This window comes from Panthera tigris, chromosome B2 (assembly GCF_018350195.1).
Source record: "Panthera tigris isolate Pti1 chromosome B2, P.tigris_Pti1_mat1.1, whole genome shotgun sequence".
NCBI classification, from domain to species: Eukaryota; Metazoa; Chordata; class Mammalia; order Carnivora; family Felidae; genus Panthera; species Panthera tigris.
Window position 1 is genome coordinate 100,008,744 of NC_056664.1, and position 16,540 is coordinate 100,025,283.

Genomic DNA, 16,540 nt, shown 5'->3' on the forward strand with positions numbered 1-16,540 from the left:
GAAAGTTGCTGACAGCAATTTCCCCATTATCAGATTAAAAGAGAAAAACCCTCGATCTTGTCAATGGACACAGAAAAAGGACACTGAGTACAATTCAACACTTGTTTGTGATTTTAGAAAATAGGAACTCTTAGCAAACTAGGATCAGAAGGGAAATTTCTTAACCTGAAGAGTATTAGTATTAACCAAATCCCAACAGTAGGCGTCGCATTCAATGGTGAAATGTTAGCAGCCTTCCCCTTAAAACGAAGACAAAGCCAGGGAGGTGTGGTTCTCCTACTTCACTCAACACTGTACTGTGGGTCCCAGGCAGAGGGGTAAGATAAGACAGATCGATCAATCGATCAATCAATCAGTGTTGGAAAGGAAGAACTAAAACTTGTAATTCTTCACGGATATCATTGGTTACACAGACCTGAGAGAAATTACAGATAAATGATCAGAATTGACACAAGGCCTTAGCAAACTGCTTTTAGTTCAATATGAATAATCCTGTTCCTATGTACCAGCAACAGTTAGACAAAGTAGTTTTTTTCAAAAAATAGAACACTTATTTTTCTCGACCTTCATTTCCTGCTCTTTGACACACACCTCATTCAGGTAAGCATAGGATGATAAAAAAATAATTAAGAAAAACAAGTAACCTAATTATACTGTAAAACTGTGAGAGGAAACAATTTCAGGGAAGACTTACAGGATTCCTTCTATTCTATGGTTCCCACAGAAAAATTCCACTTGAAAAAAATGAGGCTCTGTCGATGGGGTTGCCTTGAACTGTGGTGAATCACATGTCTTACTGGAAAAGAAACACAAACAGGAAGTTCCAGGCCTTTGCAAATCAAACTCTGTCTCAAAGGAAAAGTAAGGTTGCCACCTTCTCTTCCACACAGCTCATAATAAAGTCAGCAGGAACCAGCCCTTCAAATGGCATCCCACATCGGGAAGGAGCCAGGTGTCATGAAGGGAGAGGTGCTAGACAAGAGGTAGGTAGGGACAGAGGGTTAAGAAAGTTCTTCATGTATGTGAAGATAACATTGAGGGTTGCTTACAGTTTTTTTTGTTGTTGAAATTTCACTATACATGGGGCGTCTGGGTGGTTCAGTTGGTTGAGCATCCGACTTCGGCTGAGGTCATGATCTCGTGGTTTGTGCGAGCCCTGTATCGTGCTCCGGGCTGACAGCTCAGAGTCTGGAGCCTGCTTCAGATTCTGTGCCTCCCTCTCTCTCTGACTCTCCCCTGCTTGAGCTCTGTCTCTCTCTCTCTCTCTCAAAAATAAATAAACATTGAAATTTCATCACTATATCAAGCACAGGATGATACTGACATTCTAAGAACTACCTGGTTCAATGGAGACCCCTAAATGTATTCTGTATTTGGGTCTATCCATCAGCATGGGCTTGGTGTGCTTATGTTTTCAACACTCTTAGAGGAGCATACTATGGCACATACAATTCTTTTCCACTTGGCAGCTGATTATCATTTCGATGAAGTGACAACAAAAATGAGATAAAATATCATGAAGAACTTTTTATATTCCTTTGGATCTGACTGGGCAATTTGCTCAATGAAAACAAGGTTATCTGAAAATACTACATTATGATGTTGTTTTTAACAATGTTTAAAACCTAATTTGCTGAAAACAACCAAAATAAGCAGAAATAGAGGCTGGGTTTCCTGTTTGATTAAATAACCAATGTATGGTACATTTCCATAGTGGGATAGGAGATAGCACTAAAATCATATTGTAAAATAAATTTACTGCCATAAAAATATTCATGCTATATTGCCGAGTTATAAAAATAAGATACAAAACATTAAGTGCAATTTGAAATCCCTTTAAAACTTCCAAATTTGGACACTGAACAAAAATACTAACAATATGTGTGATTGTTTCTGGGTGATGGAGTAACAGTAATAGTGACTTTTGTCCTTGTGCTTTTCTGTATTTTCTAAGTACTCTACACTGAGGACATGCATTAACGTGGATATTATTTTGAAAAACTCACCATAATGACATCTGTTACAACACGGACGGACATTATGCTAAGTGAAACATGCCAGACACAGAATATGATTTCACCTGTATTTGGAATCTAAAAACAAAACAAAAAAATGAACAAAGAAAAAGAAATGGACTCATAAACACAAAGAACTGACGGTTGCCAGAAGGAAGGGGTAGGGGGGTGGACAAAGCAGGTGAAGGGGAGTGGGAGATACAGGCTTCCAGTTACGGAATGAATAAGTCACAGGAATAAAAAGTACAGCATGGGGAATATAGTCAGTGGTACTGTGACAGCGTTGTATGCTGACAGATACTTGTGGTGGATAAAGAAGTTGAATCACTAGGCTGCACGCCTGAAACTATGTAACATTGTTTGTCAACTACACTGTGATAATTAATCAATGAACAAACAAAATCCACCATAACGAAAATACCTAGAGCTCCTATAGCACAAACTTCTGGAGCTCTTCAAGAACATTTGTCACAAACATTTTTTTATTCTTAAATTTTTAAGAATGTTTTTCAATCTATTTTTGAAAGAGTGAAAGAGACAGAGCACAAGCCGGGTAGGGGCAGAGAGAGAGAGAGAGAGGGAGACACAGAATCCGAAGCAGGTTCCAGGCTCTGAGCTGCCACAGCACAGAGCCCAATGCGGGGCTCAAACTCATGAACCGTGAGATCGTGACCTGAGCTGAAGTCAGACGCTCAACCGCCTGAGCCACCCAGGCGCTCCCATTTTGTCCCAAACCTAGTACAGCTTTGTGGCAGCCAAAACAACCAACAGTAACAGTGTCCTACTGACAGTTGGCACTAGAGGATCTTTTCTTACTCCTGTTCTACCCGAGTGGCAGTGTTTGGGCTGGAGTAGACCAGTGCCCTCAGGAGACACTGAAAAGGCTCAGTGTCCACCCCAAGGAGGAGCCTGCTTCCCTGAGCTTACTCTCGCACCGTCCGCAAGGGAGAGTGCAGAGCCCCTAGCCCAGCGTCTGGGACAAAATTCCACTTACCACACTTCCTAATGTTGCCTTCCTGCTCAGCACCTTTCCTCAGGTCTCCAGCTTGGCTTCCAAGCCTTCCACGTTAGGGCCCCCACACCTGTCCCACCAATCTCCCACTGCCTCGGCATGATCTCCACCCAGGATGGGACATATCTCCACACGACTGTCCGTGCAGTTCCCACATCTCATCCATGTGCCTGGCCCCATGCTGGTCTTACCCTCCAGAAGCCTTCATTTTAGCTCCTCAGGCTCACATTGGTCTCCCGGTCTCTTAGTTCCTTGGCTTATCCCCCACAATCACACTGAGTCCCTGTTTGCTGTGCATGGCAGGGTCTCTAAAGCATTGGGGCCAAGTCTTGTATTGCTTTGAACCCCCACCCCCATCCCACTGCCTTCTCCCAGCTCCTAGCACAGGCCTGTGGCATGGCAGCAGTCTCTTCCTTCCAGTCTGCCTGTTAGACTGCTTCCTTTCCTCTTTCTGCTTGTCCCATCCTGGAGAGCAGAGAATGGCATTTTCCCTGCTCATTCTTCTTAGTTTCTATCTATATGGCCTCCTCTGATGTCTTCAGCTCTCATTTAGCTGCACTAATGGATGACAAATCACAATCCACGAGGGTGCCTAGTCGGTCCTCTTGTCTTCTCACTCCCAGGCACCCACAGGTGCTGCACCTTGTGTGCCTGCTCCCACTGAGGACTAGGCCTCCTTCAGTTCCTTCCTAGCTCTCCTCCTTGCTTTTCAGGGCTTTCGTAGGTTACATTATCCATTCATTTCTTCACCACCTAGTCATGGAGTGCCTTCTGTGTGTTGGGTACTGTTGCTTAAACTCACATTTAGAGGTCTGTGTCCCCAACTAGACTGGAAGCTCCCTGATGGCAGATGTTATCTGTTACAATTATTTAAAGGTCCAGACAATCTGGCAGTACGCTGATAAAGTTTGGAATATATTGAACTGAAGCTAGAGAGAGGAAAGGAATGAAGCAGAGGCTACAGTTTCATTCTGTAACTCTCCCCTTTGTGGTTTGACTACAGAGATGGTGTAAAGACAAGGAGAAACTCCCACTCGAGCAGAGAGAGTAGAGCCTTCGTGTTTTTTCCGAGTTCAGACCAGACAAAAAGTGGGACAGTGATGTATGTGAAAGCACTCTTTAGATGGGAGAATATGTCACAAATATGAAGCACCATCATCAGCGTGATACGCATTATCTATGCCTTATGTGGAAAGTTTGATTCCAAACAATAAGCAACCAAGTCATCGCATTTTGCAAGTTCCTGCAATGGGCAGCAAAATATAGCCTGAAAAGAAAGCTGATAGCCTCACAAAACCCAAACGAAAGATAAAATGAGCAAGAACAGCCACATACCCAGAGAGAGCAAACCCACACCGCTTGGAGCAAGAAATCCTCTAATTGCCTCCACACCCCTGCTCACTTCCATCTGCTTGCATTTAAGGAAGCCCAACCACAAGGCTCCCTGCAGCTGCAGAGAAGAAGGGAAAGGCATTCGGAGCGTGTGGATGGCTGCAGCAGGCAGGAGCCAACAGTAAGGATGGAAGGTCCCCAAGCAAGACTAAACAGCGCAGCGGACAACAGACTCGATGTTTGTCACGCAAAAGTGAGCAAACAACGTCTTCTGGTAGTGAGACCGCGTGAAATAATAATGGCACTCATTCCTGGGAGGAAGGCAGCAGTAACACGCGTGGGCAGGAATGCTGCAGTGGAGGACAGGACTCATCTGGACCAGGGAGTCGCAAGGGGCCTAAGCTGCAAGAGGTTTCCTGTGGGGAAGTAATCCCTGCTTAGTGTGCTGTAACTCAACCTTGACAAAACTCCCCAGGTGGCAATCTTAGTTTTTAGCAATGCCAACCTTCTGACTTTGGTGTCATTTTGATCATTCCTCCCCTGCTGTCCCTACCTCAATCTCACCCATCCCAGTCCTCACTCTTTCTGGGCTATCCCATGCTCAGGACTTTCCCCTCTGCCCCCACAATCTGAGGGAGCCCCCTGAGGAGCAGTTAGATAGTATAGTTGTTTTGTTTTTGTTTTTAAGTCACAGCAACTTGGAGAACAGGTGGCCCATTTTTAGATGCTGAGACTGAGGTTTACAGATCCAGAGACAAGATGCGGTCGTCCCACCAGCTGGTGGCAGGGATATGAGTCCTCACGTCATACCTTACAACATACCACACATGAGAGAAAAGGGAAACCAGTGCTTAGTGACCCAGGGGCCTGACACCATGTGAGGTGGCTTCACATACGTGATCCGAGTTCAAGCCTTACATGGGTTGGGCTCAAAGAAGTTAAACACTTTTCCTCAAGTCTCACAGCCAGTAATGGCAGATGCTGGGGTCCACATCCAGTCTGATTACAAAGCCGTCTCTTCCTTCTAGCCTGGATTGCCTGAAACCGTTCAGGATGAAGGAAGCTGATGGCGTAGTTAACTCAAGAGACAGGTACCTCTTGAAGGCTTTCAATTCTGCCCAGGGTATAGTGGAAGGAGAACAGTATAATGGTGTAAGCATCAGTGAGTCACACGGCTTGGACCAAGGTTCCATCAGAATTTTGGAAATCGGTGGGAAAAGTTGTTGCCAGAAACGTTTTGGTTTCCTGGCGTGACCATAGTCTATGGCGACTAGAGGATTCTAGAGAGGTGGCTTTCCTTTCTCGAAACAGCTTCGTTGTCTAGGGCAGGGTAGAGCTAGGAGGGCAGAGCTTTCCCTGGACCAGGAGCACGGCCTCAAGAACTAAGGGCAGGCTGGGTAATAATGCCAATGGCAGCCAAGTTTGGGCCGCCGGGATACACGGAGCCCTCCGTGGAAGTGGGAGAGGGCCTCCTGGGCTGTACTGTCAGCAAAAAATGCCCTCCGGGATCCCTTGGACAGAGTGTCTTTGCCTCCAACCATCATTCCCAACAGAATATAGCAGAGCAGACCAGGCCAGGTCGCCATCAGAGCAGGGCCTGTGTTACACAGTGGAGCGGTGTGGGTGGCTCGGTTTTTGATGTCTGCAAAAAAAATTCGATCATGGCCTTCAACGAGGAGGAACAGCTTCAACATACAGGTTGTATGCATGCAATATGTTCCTGTGGGTAAATGATGGAATCCCACCTACATGGCCAGAACTGGAAAAGAGAACTGTCCATCATCACGTCCAGCTCTCGCCTTCCACGAGCAGCAACAGCGAGGAGGCGTCCCAAGCTGTTGGCTCAAGGCACCACCGCTGTTTCTGCATCGGTTTTCTGAGGTCTCTCAGACCTCAGCAGTTGATGTTGATTAGGTACACCTCCAAGTAATTTCTATCCCTGGCTGGGTATGCCTAAGATTACAATTCCACCAACTCTCAAATCTGTCTCTTTGGAGCAGACATCAGTAGGATAGGTATGTGAAAATAACTTGTGTTCTGTCCACTGCTTGATGAGTTAGACAAAGTTTGCTTCTGTTGGAATTCCACTCTGCCAACATTTTATTGTGAAAAACTTCAAATACATAGCTCTAATAGTTTTATGTTGAATATCTATCTAGTTCTAACAATAACATTATATCGTATTTGCTTTATCATATAGCTATCCACCTACTGTACTGTAAAACCTTTTACCTACACATTTAATAATTTTACATCAAACATCTACCTAGCTTCTAACATTAACATTATACTATAGGGGCACTGAGTGGCTTGGTTGGTGAAGCGTCTGTCTTTGGCTCAGGTCATGATGTTGCAGTTTGTGAGTTCAAGCCCCGTGTCGGGCTGGCTCTGTGCTGACAGCTCAGAGCCTGGAGCCTGCTTCAGATTCTGTGTCTCCCTCTTTCTCTCTGCCCCTCCCCCACTCTCTCTCGCTCTCAAAAGTAAATAAACATTAAAAAAATTTTTTAAAAATTATACTTGTTTTATAATATAGTGATCCATCTACCCAAACTGTAAGACTTGTCTAGGCATTTTTTTGTGGTCTTGATTCTTCTAAGCTGCTGCTTGGGGGAAAGCATGATTTTCGGACACCTCTGAGAGTGAGAATCCCTGCTTGAGCACTTACTGGTCGGGAGACTTTGCACAGGTGTTGGATTTCCTAGTGTTTCAGTTTCCATAGTTATAAAATGTGAGGAACAATGCCCAGGGGCCGTGAGGATTAAATGCAATATGGTCAGGGAAGCACCTGTGAGGACATGTAACCAATTTTTAATTCACAGACAGTGCAGGCACTGGCTGGCTCTCTCTCTTCTCTATGAAACAAAATTGTAGTAGTCAAAAAATAGTAACAATAATCCAATCCAGGTACAGATGAAACAAGAATGGCAGAATGTGGATAACTGTTGCAAGCTGGGTGAAGGATACCCGGGGGTCCATTATGCTCTACTGTTTACTTTCTACAGATTTGAAAATTTCCATAAAAGAATATTAAAAAAATGAATTCACCACTGGATTTTGTCAAGAAAAATAAAAGGAATCCTGTATTTGAAAAATTTCGTAAGAAACCTCGGAGGAAGTAACAAGATAAGAAATGATGACACGGGAGGCCCTGGGCCATCTCACTCTCACAGATGGGGAGGAAGCACGGGGTTTAGGTACTTTGTACATGCTCCCCAGTGACTTGGTTCACTACTGGGTGAGAACCTTTGTACTTGGCAGAAAAGTGTGAAACCACACTTTCCAGCATATTAACTGTGAGAATAAATACTTTGCATAATGCAAAGCTTGTGCCTCCAGCTAATTTGCAGGCAGAGGACAGCGTGCGGAGCCTCTGATTTAGCAGAATAAAAACTATTTGTAATGGAACAGCCTCCCTCTGTAAGTCAGGGCTGGGTCAGCAAAGGACTCCATTAGACTGGATTCTCCCACATCACTTATCAGTGGTCTGGACTAGTAGAGATAAAGGGTTCCTTAGCCACTTTCAGAACTGGAGAAACCTGGAGTAAAAAACCAAAAACTGCGGACAACGTTTAACTGAGAAGTGAAAAGAGAGGCTTCATTTCTTTCCTTTAAAACAAAAATGTCACCTTCCTGTTCCAGTCACCTGATTCCTTCCCTTCCCTGCTGCGGTTCGTTCTCTCTCGTTCACCTCTGCTGGCAGTCAGGGGCAAGGAGGGGGCCATGATGGAGCCGCTCCGCTCAGCGGGATGGTGTGTGTCTCTTGGGGCCCTCACAGGGGCAGCAGAAGCAAGGTGTTCGAGGGGTGGGGCAGCTGTACTTCCACAGGGAAGTGACAAAGCCATGCTTTCTGCATGAGGGCCGCAAAGAAGAAAGCTAGTGACAGGGGGGACCTGCACACAGGGGTGTGTGCACACGTGTGAGCACAGACACGCACACACACTCCTTCAGAGGATCTGGCAGTATGTGTATACCCGTGTGTTACTGCCTCGTGTCTCCCCCAAATTCACATGCTGAAGCCCTAAACCCCAGTGTGACTATATTTGTTGATAGGTCTTTTAAGGTCGTTAAGGTTCAATGAGGCCACAGGACAGGGCGCTGGTCCCACAGGTCTGCTGTTCTTGTAAGAGGAAGTGATAGTAGGGATGTGTCTATGCAGAGAGAAGGCCACACAAGAATGCGGTGAGAAGGCGGCTCTTTGCAGAAAGGAGAGGCTTAACCAGGAGAAGAGGCCTCTTTGGGCACCTGTGCCGAGAGAGACCCAGCGTTGGACAAAGAGGTGAATTTTCCAGCCTGAGAGACTGGGAAGAAGTGGTATTTAAGACAGGCCTTGCCGCAGACCCTAAGAGATGGGAGGAAGGCATTCTAGCGCAGGAGAGTGAGTCCCTGAGGCCCAGTTGAGGGCACAGAGGTGATCTGGTTTTGCTGTGGGATGAATATGAAGTGTAGGTCGGACAGACGGATCGTGAAAGGCCTTGAGTACGTTCACCACGTTTAGGCCTTTCTCAGAGGTTAATGGGAGCCTGCAAAGTTGTAAACAGAGGATGACAAGACTGATACACTTGCTAACAAGGGCAAAGTCAGGAGACCTCACATGGAATAAGCATTTGGTAGTGCCAGGCATCATGTTAGCACCACATCTTATCTCCCGTAATTCTCGACTACCACTTGGGAAAGTAGGATGGTGAGTTCAAGAGGTGGAGTCTCTTGTCCAAGACCCCACAGCTGGTTTCCAGCAGGGAGCTCCGATTTCAGTCATAGGCCCAGCACCAAAGCGAATGCCCTGCCCATCCTGCCACTTAAAAGCTTAAATCCAGTTCTCACAACTTCGCCTACTTTCCTTGCAACCAGAATGGCTATTTAATGGAACAGAGACTGGAATGCACATTTTGTTTAGGCTTAGGAAGCGGGCAGAACAGCAGCAAAAACTTCCAATGCACAGGGCACGTCTAGAAATATTATTCAGCCTTCCAAAAGAAGCAGTATGTGGGCCGGTTCTCGTCCTTCCTGTCACAACACAAAGTTACAAGTTTTCCTGTTACAGTTCAGGACTGTATCAAAGTAACCAATAATGGTAATTTGCATGTAAGCTGCAAAAATGCGTAGGGAGAGCAGTTGCCCTGGGCGAGCTGACACCCAGCGCTGACTATATTTTTTTCGGGGCAGTGTCGACAGCTACTCTCAAATATTCTTTGCCCCCCAACTCCTGAAAGAGCATCCAATATCCAGGGGAACACAGTGCTGTGTTCTGGGTCCACTGGAAGGACAGACTTAGTGAGGGATGCCATGATCATTTCTTTTGGCTCCGTTGCTTATCCACAACCTCAGATATATTTAAGAATGAAAAAAAGAGTAAAAAACTGGGTTAGAAACAAGAGTTAATGTTCCCGAAATACAAAAATCAAATCATACCATGACATGTACCAGCAGGAAGCACTTAAATATTCTTAAATGCACTCTCCTCCAAGGGCAAACATTTTTAGTATTTAGGAAGCAGTACTTACAGAGGTAACTTGGGTGCTATTTTGAAAATTACACACTACTATTATTATCCTAAGATATAGTTGTGCATGTATAACAGTTTGTCAGGGGAAAGGCAAACTCCTGAGAGCATCAATTCAATTCAGCACACCTACCGTGCTGGATGTCTACTGCGCCAGGCAGTGTAACTAGACAGATCAGGATAAATGAACTGAATATTATCAGAGGTTGGTCAAATCACTCTAAAAACAACTGATGTCATAATGACCTTCTTCTTCTTTTTTTTTTTTTTTTTTAACTTTAGAACCAAATTTTGAGAGCCATTCCTTTGAAAAACAGGCATAATATTTTCCACTTCCTTGCCTAATCATGCCCCAGGACTCATGTTCGGTGGCTTCTCTGTGAAATTTTCCTAACACTGCCTACCCCACTCCATCTTCAAGAAGACAGTGGGGTAGAACTGGGAATGTGTGTGTGTGTATCCGCATGTATGTGTGCGTGTGCACATGTGTGTGTTTGTTGGAGGGTCTTCCTTTCCTTTTTTGCTCCACAGATACACAATACTCATATTACACCTTCCACATTGCATCCCCGTTGTTGGATTCCGGTCTCACCCATAAAACAAAACCCTCAGGGTCATGTACTGTGTCTCAATGTACCTCTGTTTTCCCAAGGTAGGAACAATGCCCAGCACTGCTCCTTAAATGTTTTCTGAATGAATGAATGAATGAATGTTTTGACTATGAGCTTTATCTCAGACTCCAGAGTGTCTGATAGTCAAAATATTCTCCGTGGTGGGTGTCAAAAATTTCAATGCATGCATATAAATACATTTCAGAATAAGTTTGTTAAAGTATAACTTCCATCTAGTAAAGCTGACCTTGAGTTTTGACAAATGGACACAATTGAGCAAGGGTAGGTGGTTCTTATGTACTTGCTTGGATCCTGTCCTCAGGACTGTGAGGCTTGGGTGCCAGGGTTTTTAACAAACTCCTCTGGTGATTCAGAGAAGAATCCTTGGAGTCGATGATGCTGTGCCACTGAATTCTAGATTTCCTTGCCCTTCCTCAGCCCCATCCATCACTCTCAGTCAACTATTAATATTGAAGATGAAACCAAAACGTTTCTACTCAGCATAACACTGGAAGCAAAACCTAGGTAACTCAGCCACTTGGCTGGAGTCAACTATAATTTCTGGTTGCTTAGCAGAAATACAGCTACTAAATGATATTTTTAAATGAACATGAGATATCCACCTAAAAAAAATGCCTTTGAATCAGAGTGAATAAAAGGACTATAATTTAATAAATGAGGGACTAATCCAGAATTACTGTAGGGAAGGGATTGGGGTGAGAGAAGAAATCTGCCCTGACAACACATTGTTTTGATTCCAAATGCAACCTTCCACCTAAGTTCAAGGGGCTTTGTGAATGAGAGAGACTGGCACAAGGTCAAAACTTAAGGAAGGCAGTGCTGAAGGAAAATAGAGGAAATTCATTTCATCCTTCCAATACTGGAGGAGGCCACAGGACAAGAGGGGGGGGAAAAAGGTATTATTTTCTCTAGCCTTTATTTAACTGAGAATGTTGGAAGATGTGGAACCTGGCCTCTAATTAAGAATATGGGAGACACCTGGGTGGCTCAGTCGGTTAAGCATCTGACTTCAGCTCAGGTCGTGATCTTGAGATTTGTAGGTTCGAGCCCTGCATCAAATTCTGTGCTGTCAGCCTATAAGTGCAGAGCCTGCTTCGGATCCTCTGTCCCCCTCTCTCTGCCCCTCCCCCACTTGCACTCTGCCAAAAATAAATTAAAAAAAAAAAAAAGAGTATGGGAGAATCTTTTCCCGATTCAAATTTCCATTTTTATAAATTAGGGTTTCTATTTGGGTGAAGTCCATCATAACAAACACCAGGAGCCCATCACCATTCTTCTGTCATTCCCACCCCCCCCCCCCCCGCACTCATGATTATATTACAATTGAATACTTCAAGTAATAGGGTCAATAGCCAGAGACTTGACATTTAGTGGAAATGGAATCTGACCTTTACTAATGTTTCATTGTGAACAGTGTTCTTGGTTTCATTGTGAATAATGCTTAAGATGGGAGTGATGTATTGACTAGTATTTGACTAGTTAAAAAAAAAAGAAACCATCATGAATCAAAACAGAGACATACTCGGTATCAAAACAGCTAAAAATTGTATACTATGCATACTTGTTCTGCTGAGGTCCTGGGACACTACTAGCCTGCATGTGTTTTAAGAGTCCATTGATTAGAATGGATTTTTCTGAAAGGGTGAATTAAAAAAAAAAATCACCCTGGTTTTGCAAAATGCCACTGAGTTACCCCTAAGAGAAAGGAAATCATGGAAACTGCGGTGGAGACATTTGGAAGTATGCTTCACACTATCATTTACAAGGCAGGGTATGTCGGTCTCACCAGCTGCCAGGACTGGTGGAAAAGTGCTGAGCTAGGGGTTAGGACCAAACCAAGCGTCTCCCTGTAATTAGAGTTAGTTGGGGAAAAAGTGGCACACAGAAGACAGAAACATGTGGCCTCAGACTGGGGCGGAGGTGGGGGAGGACAAGAAAGCTGATTAAGTTTCTCTCTCAAGAGATTTCAATTAAAGAATCTAGTTGGGTGTGGCCCTGGACCGCTCTGCTGCCCGTACTTGTAGCTGTGAGCCACATGGAACACTTGAAATATGGCTTGTGTAACTTGAGATGAGCTGTTGAGTATAAAATACACACTGAGATTTCAGAGATTTAGTACCGAAAGGTTCCCACAATTTTTAATATTGATTGCATGATGATATAACAGTTTAGATACATAGTAGGTTACAGTATATTGTTTAAACTAATTTCACCTATTTCTTTGTACTTTCATTTAACATGGCTACTAGAAAATTTTACATTATGCATGCTCCTTGCCTTCTATTTCTATTGGACGGCACTGATTTGGACCCTCATTTCTTCACTTGTTAAATGTTACTGGGAGTGGAAACCTGGATTGTGGAGGGTTAGCATGGGAAGAAAAACATTGTGGACAATGAGTGACAATGTCAGGGTGGAACATTATGCTTATTACTTGCTGACTGAAAATGTTAACTTCAGGAAACATGAGGAAGAATCACAAGAGACCCAAGCTAATTAGGTCTGACCTGGGTCCCGTTCAACCTGCCTGTGCCTCAGGTTGCTAACCTGTAAAATGGGAGGGCAGGACTAAATTCCTACTGGCTGAAGCAAGACCAGAGAGGGCCTCTACCTGCAATTGTTTCCCGTCGCTTCAAATTCAAGGATAATTTCTGCTAAAAAGAATCAGAAGTAACCTAATTGGTCTGTATCCTTGGCCAACACTGTGGCCCATTCTGAGAAGCACTGCTATTTATCTGCGACCGTTCTTCTCCTGGGAACAAACTCACAGTTTCTTCTGTGACTCATTAAAACAGTTAAATATACACAAAGAACAAGGAGTGCAAGGTGGGGAAAACAGACTTCATCTCCCTGATAAGGGCTCAGATAACAATTTGAAAAAGAGAAGTCGTAGAGATGATATCCAGAGGGAAATGTATTTGTTTTCTTTCTTTTTTTGTATTTTTTTTAAGTTTATTTGTCCATTTATTGACAGAGAGAGAGAGAGAGGTAAAGAGAGCCTCCCAAGCAGGCTCCACGCTGTCAGCACGGAGCCTGATGTGGATGTGGGACTTAAACTCATGAACCATGAAATCGTGACCTGAGCTGAAAGCAAGAGTCAGACACTTAACTGACTGAGCCACCCAGGCGTCCCATATTTGCTTTCTTCCCAAGCTACAGATGAAATATCTACTATTGTGCTCTTGACCTACTAATTAAGAAATACAAGGTTTTATAATAATATATCAGTTAACGACTTTTCTCCATAAAACCCAACCTTCCCCCCTCTTCAAAAATCAATCACCCCTCAAATCAGATTTCAAGAACATTAATTTCTGTCTAAAAGAGATGTTAAAAACAAGCAAGCAAAGCATTCCATTTCTAAACCAAGCCTTGGCTGATGTGCGGGGGCCTCGGCTGGCTGCGGCCCAGGTGCTGGAAGCTGGTGATTCTGCGGACGAGCGTCAGAGTATATAAATCAGTTACCCACAAGGAAAAGTTGGGATGGTTAAAATACAGACCGAGATTTCTGATAGTACTGGGCCCACATCTGTCTGAGCCCCAGTAGCACCTGCAGCTTTTAGGTGTATGTGGCTCGTGTTTCTCCAGCTGCACAGCCCCGTCCTGGCTGACTTTTCCTTGTTCACAGACTTACCCAGTCAGGTAGGCACTTGTCTAAGGCAAGCACTGTAGGTGGGAGACACTGCCAGGGGTCAGGGATCAGAGGGAAATGGCAAAGTGGAAAACCCTTGCTCGAACCCTGACAGATCTGGCTTGGTATCAACTCCACCATAGGAGCTGGGTGACCCTAAGCAAGTCCCTTTGCTTGCCAGTCTGAACTGTTGTGTGTGGGGGAAAGTGAAATAAATTCTATAGTTAAGGAGCCTATGTGGTACCCTGGCAGGCAGTAGTAAACGGCTCTGTAAAGTTACTCCTTCTTATCCTAAAGGCAAAGAAATGTGTTCAGCATAATCTATTATCACAGCAAAGTCTGGCTGACTGCCACGGCACTGGCTAAAAAAAAAATCATCACTGTAAAAATATGAAGGTCATTCACTATAAAGAACTGAGGAAGAGAAAGCAAAGGGTAAAAAATATCACCGTCCCAATGTAATAACGGGTACAGGTGAGGATTATCCATTGATACTCAAGGCACTGGGCAAAAGGTAGGTGGGTGACAGGATGTTCACAAAGGATCCATGCACCAGCCCACAGATGCCTTACTGACCCAAGGTGTATGTGAACATAGGGGAGGTCTGGTTACCACCGTATTCAAGAGATCAAGCAGATCACTCTGGATGGAGGGACAAGCTGACACCATGGACCTCCTGCTGTGATAAAATATCAAGCATCTATCACTACGTGTGAGGTATTTTTGCCAAAAAATGTTTCACCTGCATCTAATCCCAAGCCTCTAGATCTAACGATTTTCAGGAAGAGAGAAAGGGCAAGTTGAACAGCACCATGAAGAAACAAGCAAGGCCAAAATACAGGACATTCTACACTACATGTAGCCTGGACAACTGGGGAGGTCTTAATATGGAGTGGATATTAGCTAATATCATGGACTTATTGTGAATCTCTTAGCTATAACAGTATTGTGATTATGTGGAAGAATTCGTATTCTTAGGAGATACGTGATGAAATATTTAGAGGTAAAGTGTTAAGATGTTTGCAATTTTCTTTTTCTTTTTCTTTTTATAATTTTTTTTAATGTTTATTTTTGAGACAGAGAGAGACAGAGCATGAACGGGGGAGGGTCAGAGAGAGGGAGACACAGAATCCGAAACAGGCTCCAGGCTCTGAGCTGTCAGCACAGAGCCTGACGCGGGGCTTGAACCCACGAACTATGAGACCACGACCTGAGCCAAAGTTGGACGCTTAACCGACTAAGCCACCCAGGTGCCCCGATGTTTGCAATTTTCAAATGGTGCAGAAAAAATTTATGTAATGTACGCTATATATGTTATATATAATACGTATAAATATAAATATGTTTAAATTGAAGAAGGAACAAAGAAAGCAAATGTGGTGAATTCAGAACAATTGGTGAATCCAGGTAAAGGACACATAGGTGTCTGTTTTACCATTCTCCCAAACTGGCGGCTCTGAAGTTTTTCAGAATAAAAAATTGGGAAAGAAACTGGAAGAGAGAGAGAAGCAAAATATAATAGAAAAGAAAAAAAAAAAATCACATGTCACTACCTCCTCTTAATCCCCTCGACATTTATATTCAGGTCAGCTTCACTGTGTCTCTTCATTCAACATGGTTATAGTTTTACCACTTTAATAAATTTCACGTGTGCTCATTCAGACTGATGGAGCTACTGTTTTGACTGCTTTTTTGGCTGACATCAAAACCAAACTTTAAACAAGGCTCCAATACCAGGCTCTGGACGTGCACCAAGTAGGTATGAAGCCTAAGATATCATATCAAAAACTCCTGAAATTGACACCTAATTCCCTATCCAGACGGCTTTTAGGCCAGGAAGACTGGATCAAAGGTGGAACATCCTCTTAGGCTTTGATCTTTTTTCAAAGATGGCACTCTCTCGAGGCGCCTGGGGGGCTCAGTTGGTTAAGTGTCTGAGTCTTGATTTTGGCTCAGGTCATGAACTCATAGTTTGTGAGTTTGAGCCCCACATCAGGCTCTGTGCTGACAGTGTGAGCCTGCTTGGGGTTCTGTCTCTCCCTCTCTTTCTACCTCTCTCCCGCTTGTGCTCTCTCTCTCTCTCAAAATAAACAAACTTCTTAAAAAAAATAATATGGCACTCTCTCCACCTGCATTGGGCATTGACAGAGGAATGACAGGTACAAGGTAAGTGGTCAACCCAGTCACAGAGGTCTCAGAAACCACATACGGCACGCTGTGCCTATGTTCAGGCGCATAGAGCAGCAAGGGCACAACCCAAAGAACAGTCTCTCAGAATTCAAACTTTAATGCAGTGAGAGCTCCCAGTGATGCAGGAATTAATTCTGTGATGCCTTTAAGATGGAGAGGGCCATAAAGGGTCTGGATTCAAACAGCAGAGATACAAGCTCAGTTCTACTGCACAAGTTAGCCGCACAA

The 16,540-nt window shown here is 44.1% G+C and overlaps 1 protein-coding gene and 1 long non-coding RNA gene across 15 annotated transcripts in view; one reads left to right on the forward strand and one right to left on the reverse strand.

Annotated features, from left to right (window-relative positions):
• The window catches only part of FYN (FYN proto-oncogene, Src family tyrosine kinase), a 214,454-nt gene that overhangs the window by 95,931 nt on the left and 101,983 nt on the right, over nt 1-16,540 (reverse strand). Inside the window, exon 4 of one of the 14 annotated variants that reach the window (XM_042987014.1) lies at nt 695-796. The exons of the other annotated variants lie outside the window; for them this stretch is intronic. The gene's annotated coding sequence lies outside the window, so the exon portion shown is untranslated. The remainder of the gene's footprint in view (nt 1-694; nt 797-16,540) is intronic. 14 annotated transcript variants of the gene reach the window in all.
• On the forward strand, nt 907-4,326 carry LOC122238711. Its single transcript, XR_006217813.1, has 2 exons — nt 907-983; nt 4,031-4,326. It is a non-coding gene; the product is annotated as an uncharacterized LOC122238711 (long non-coding RNA).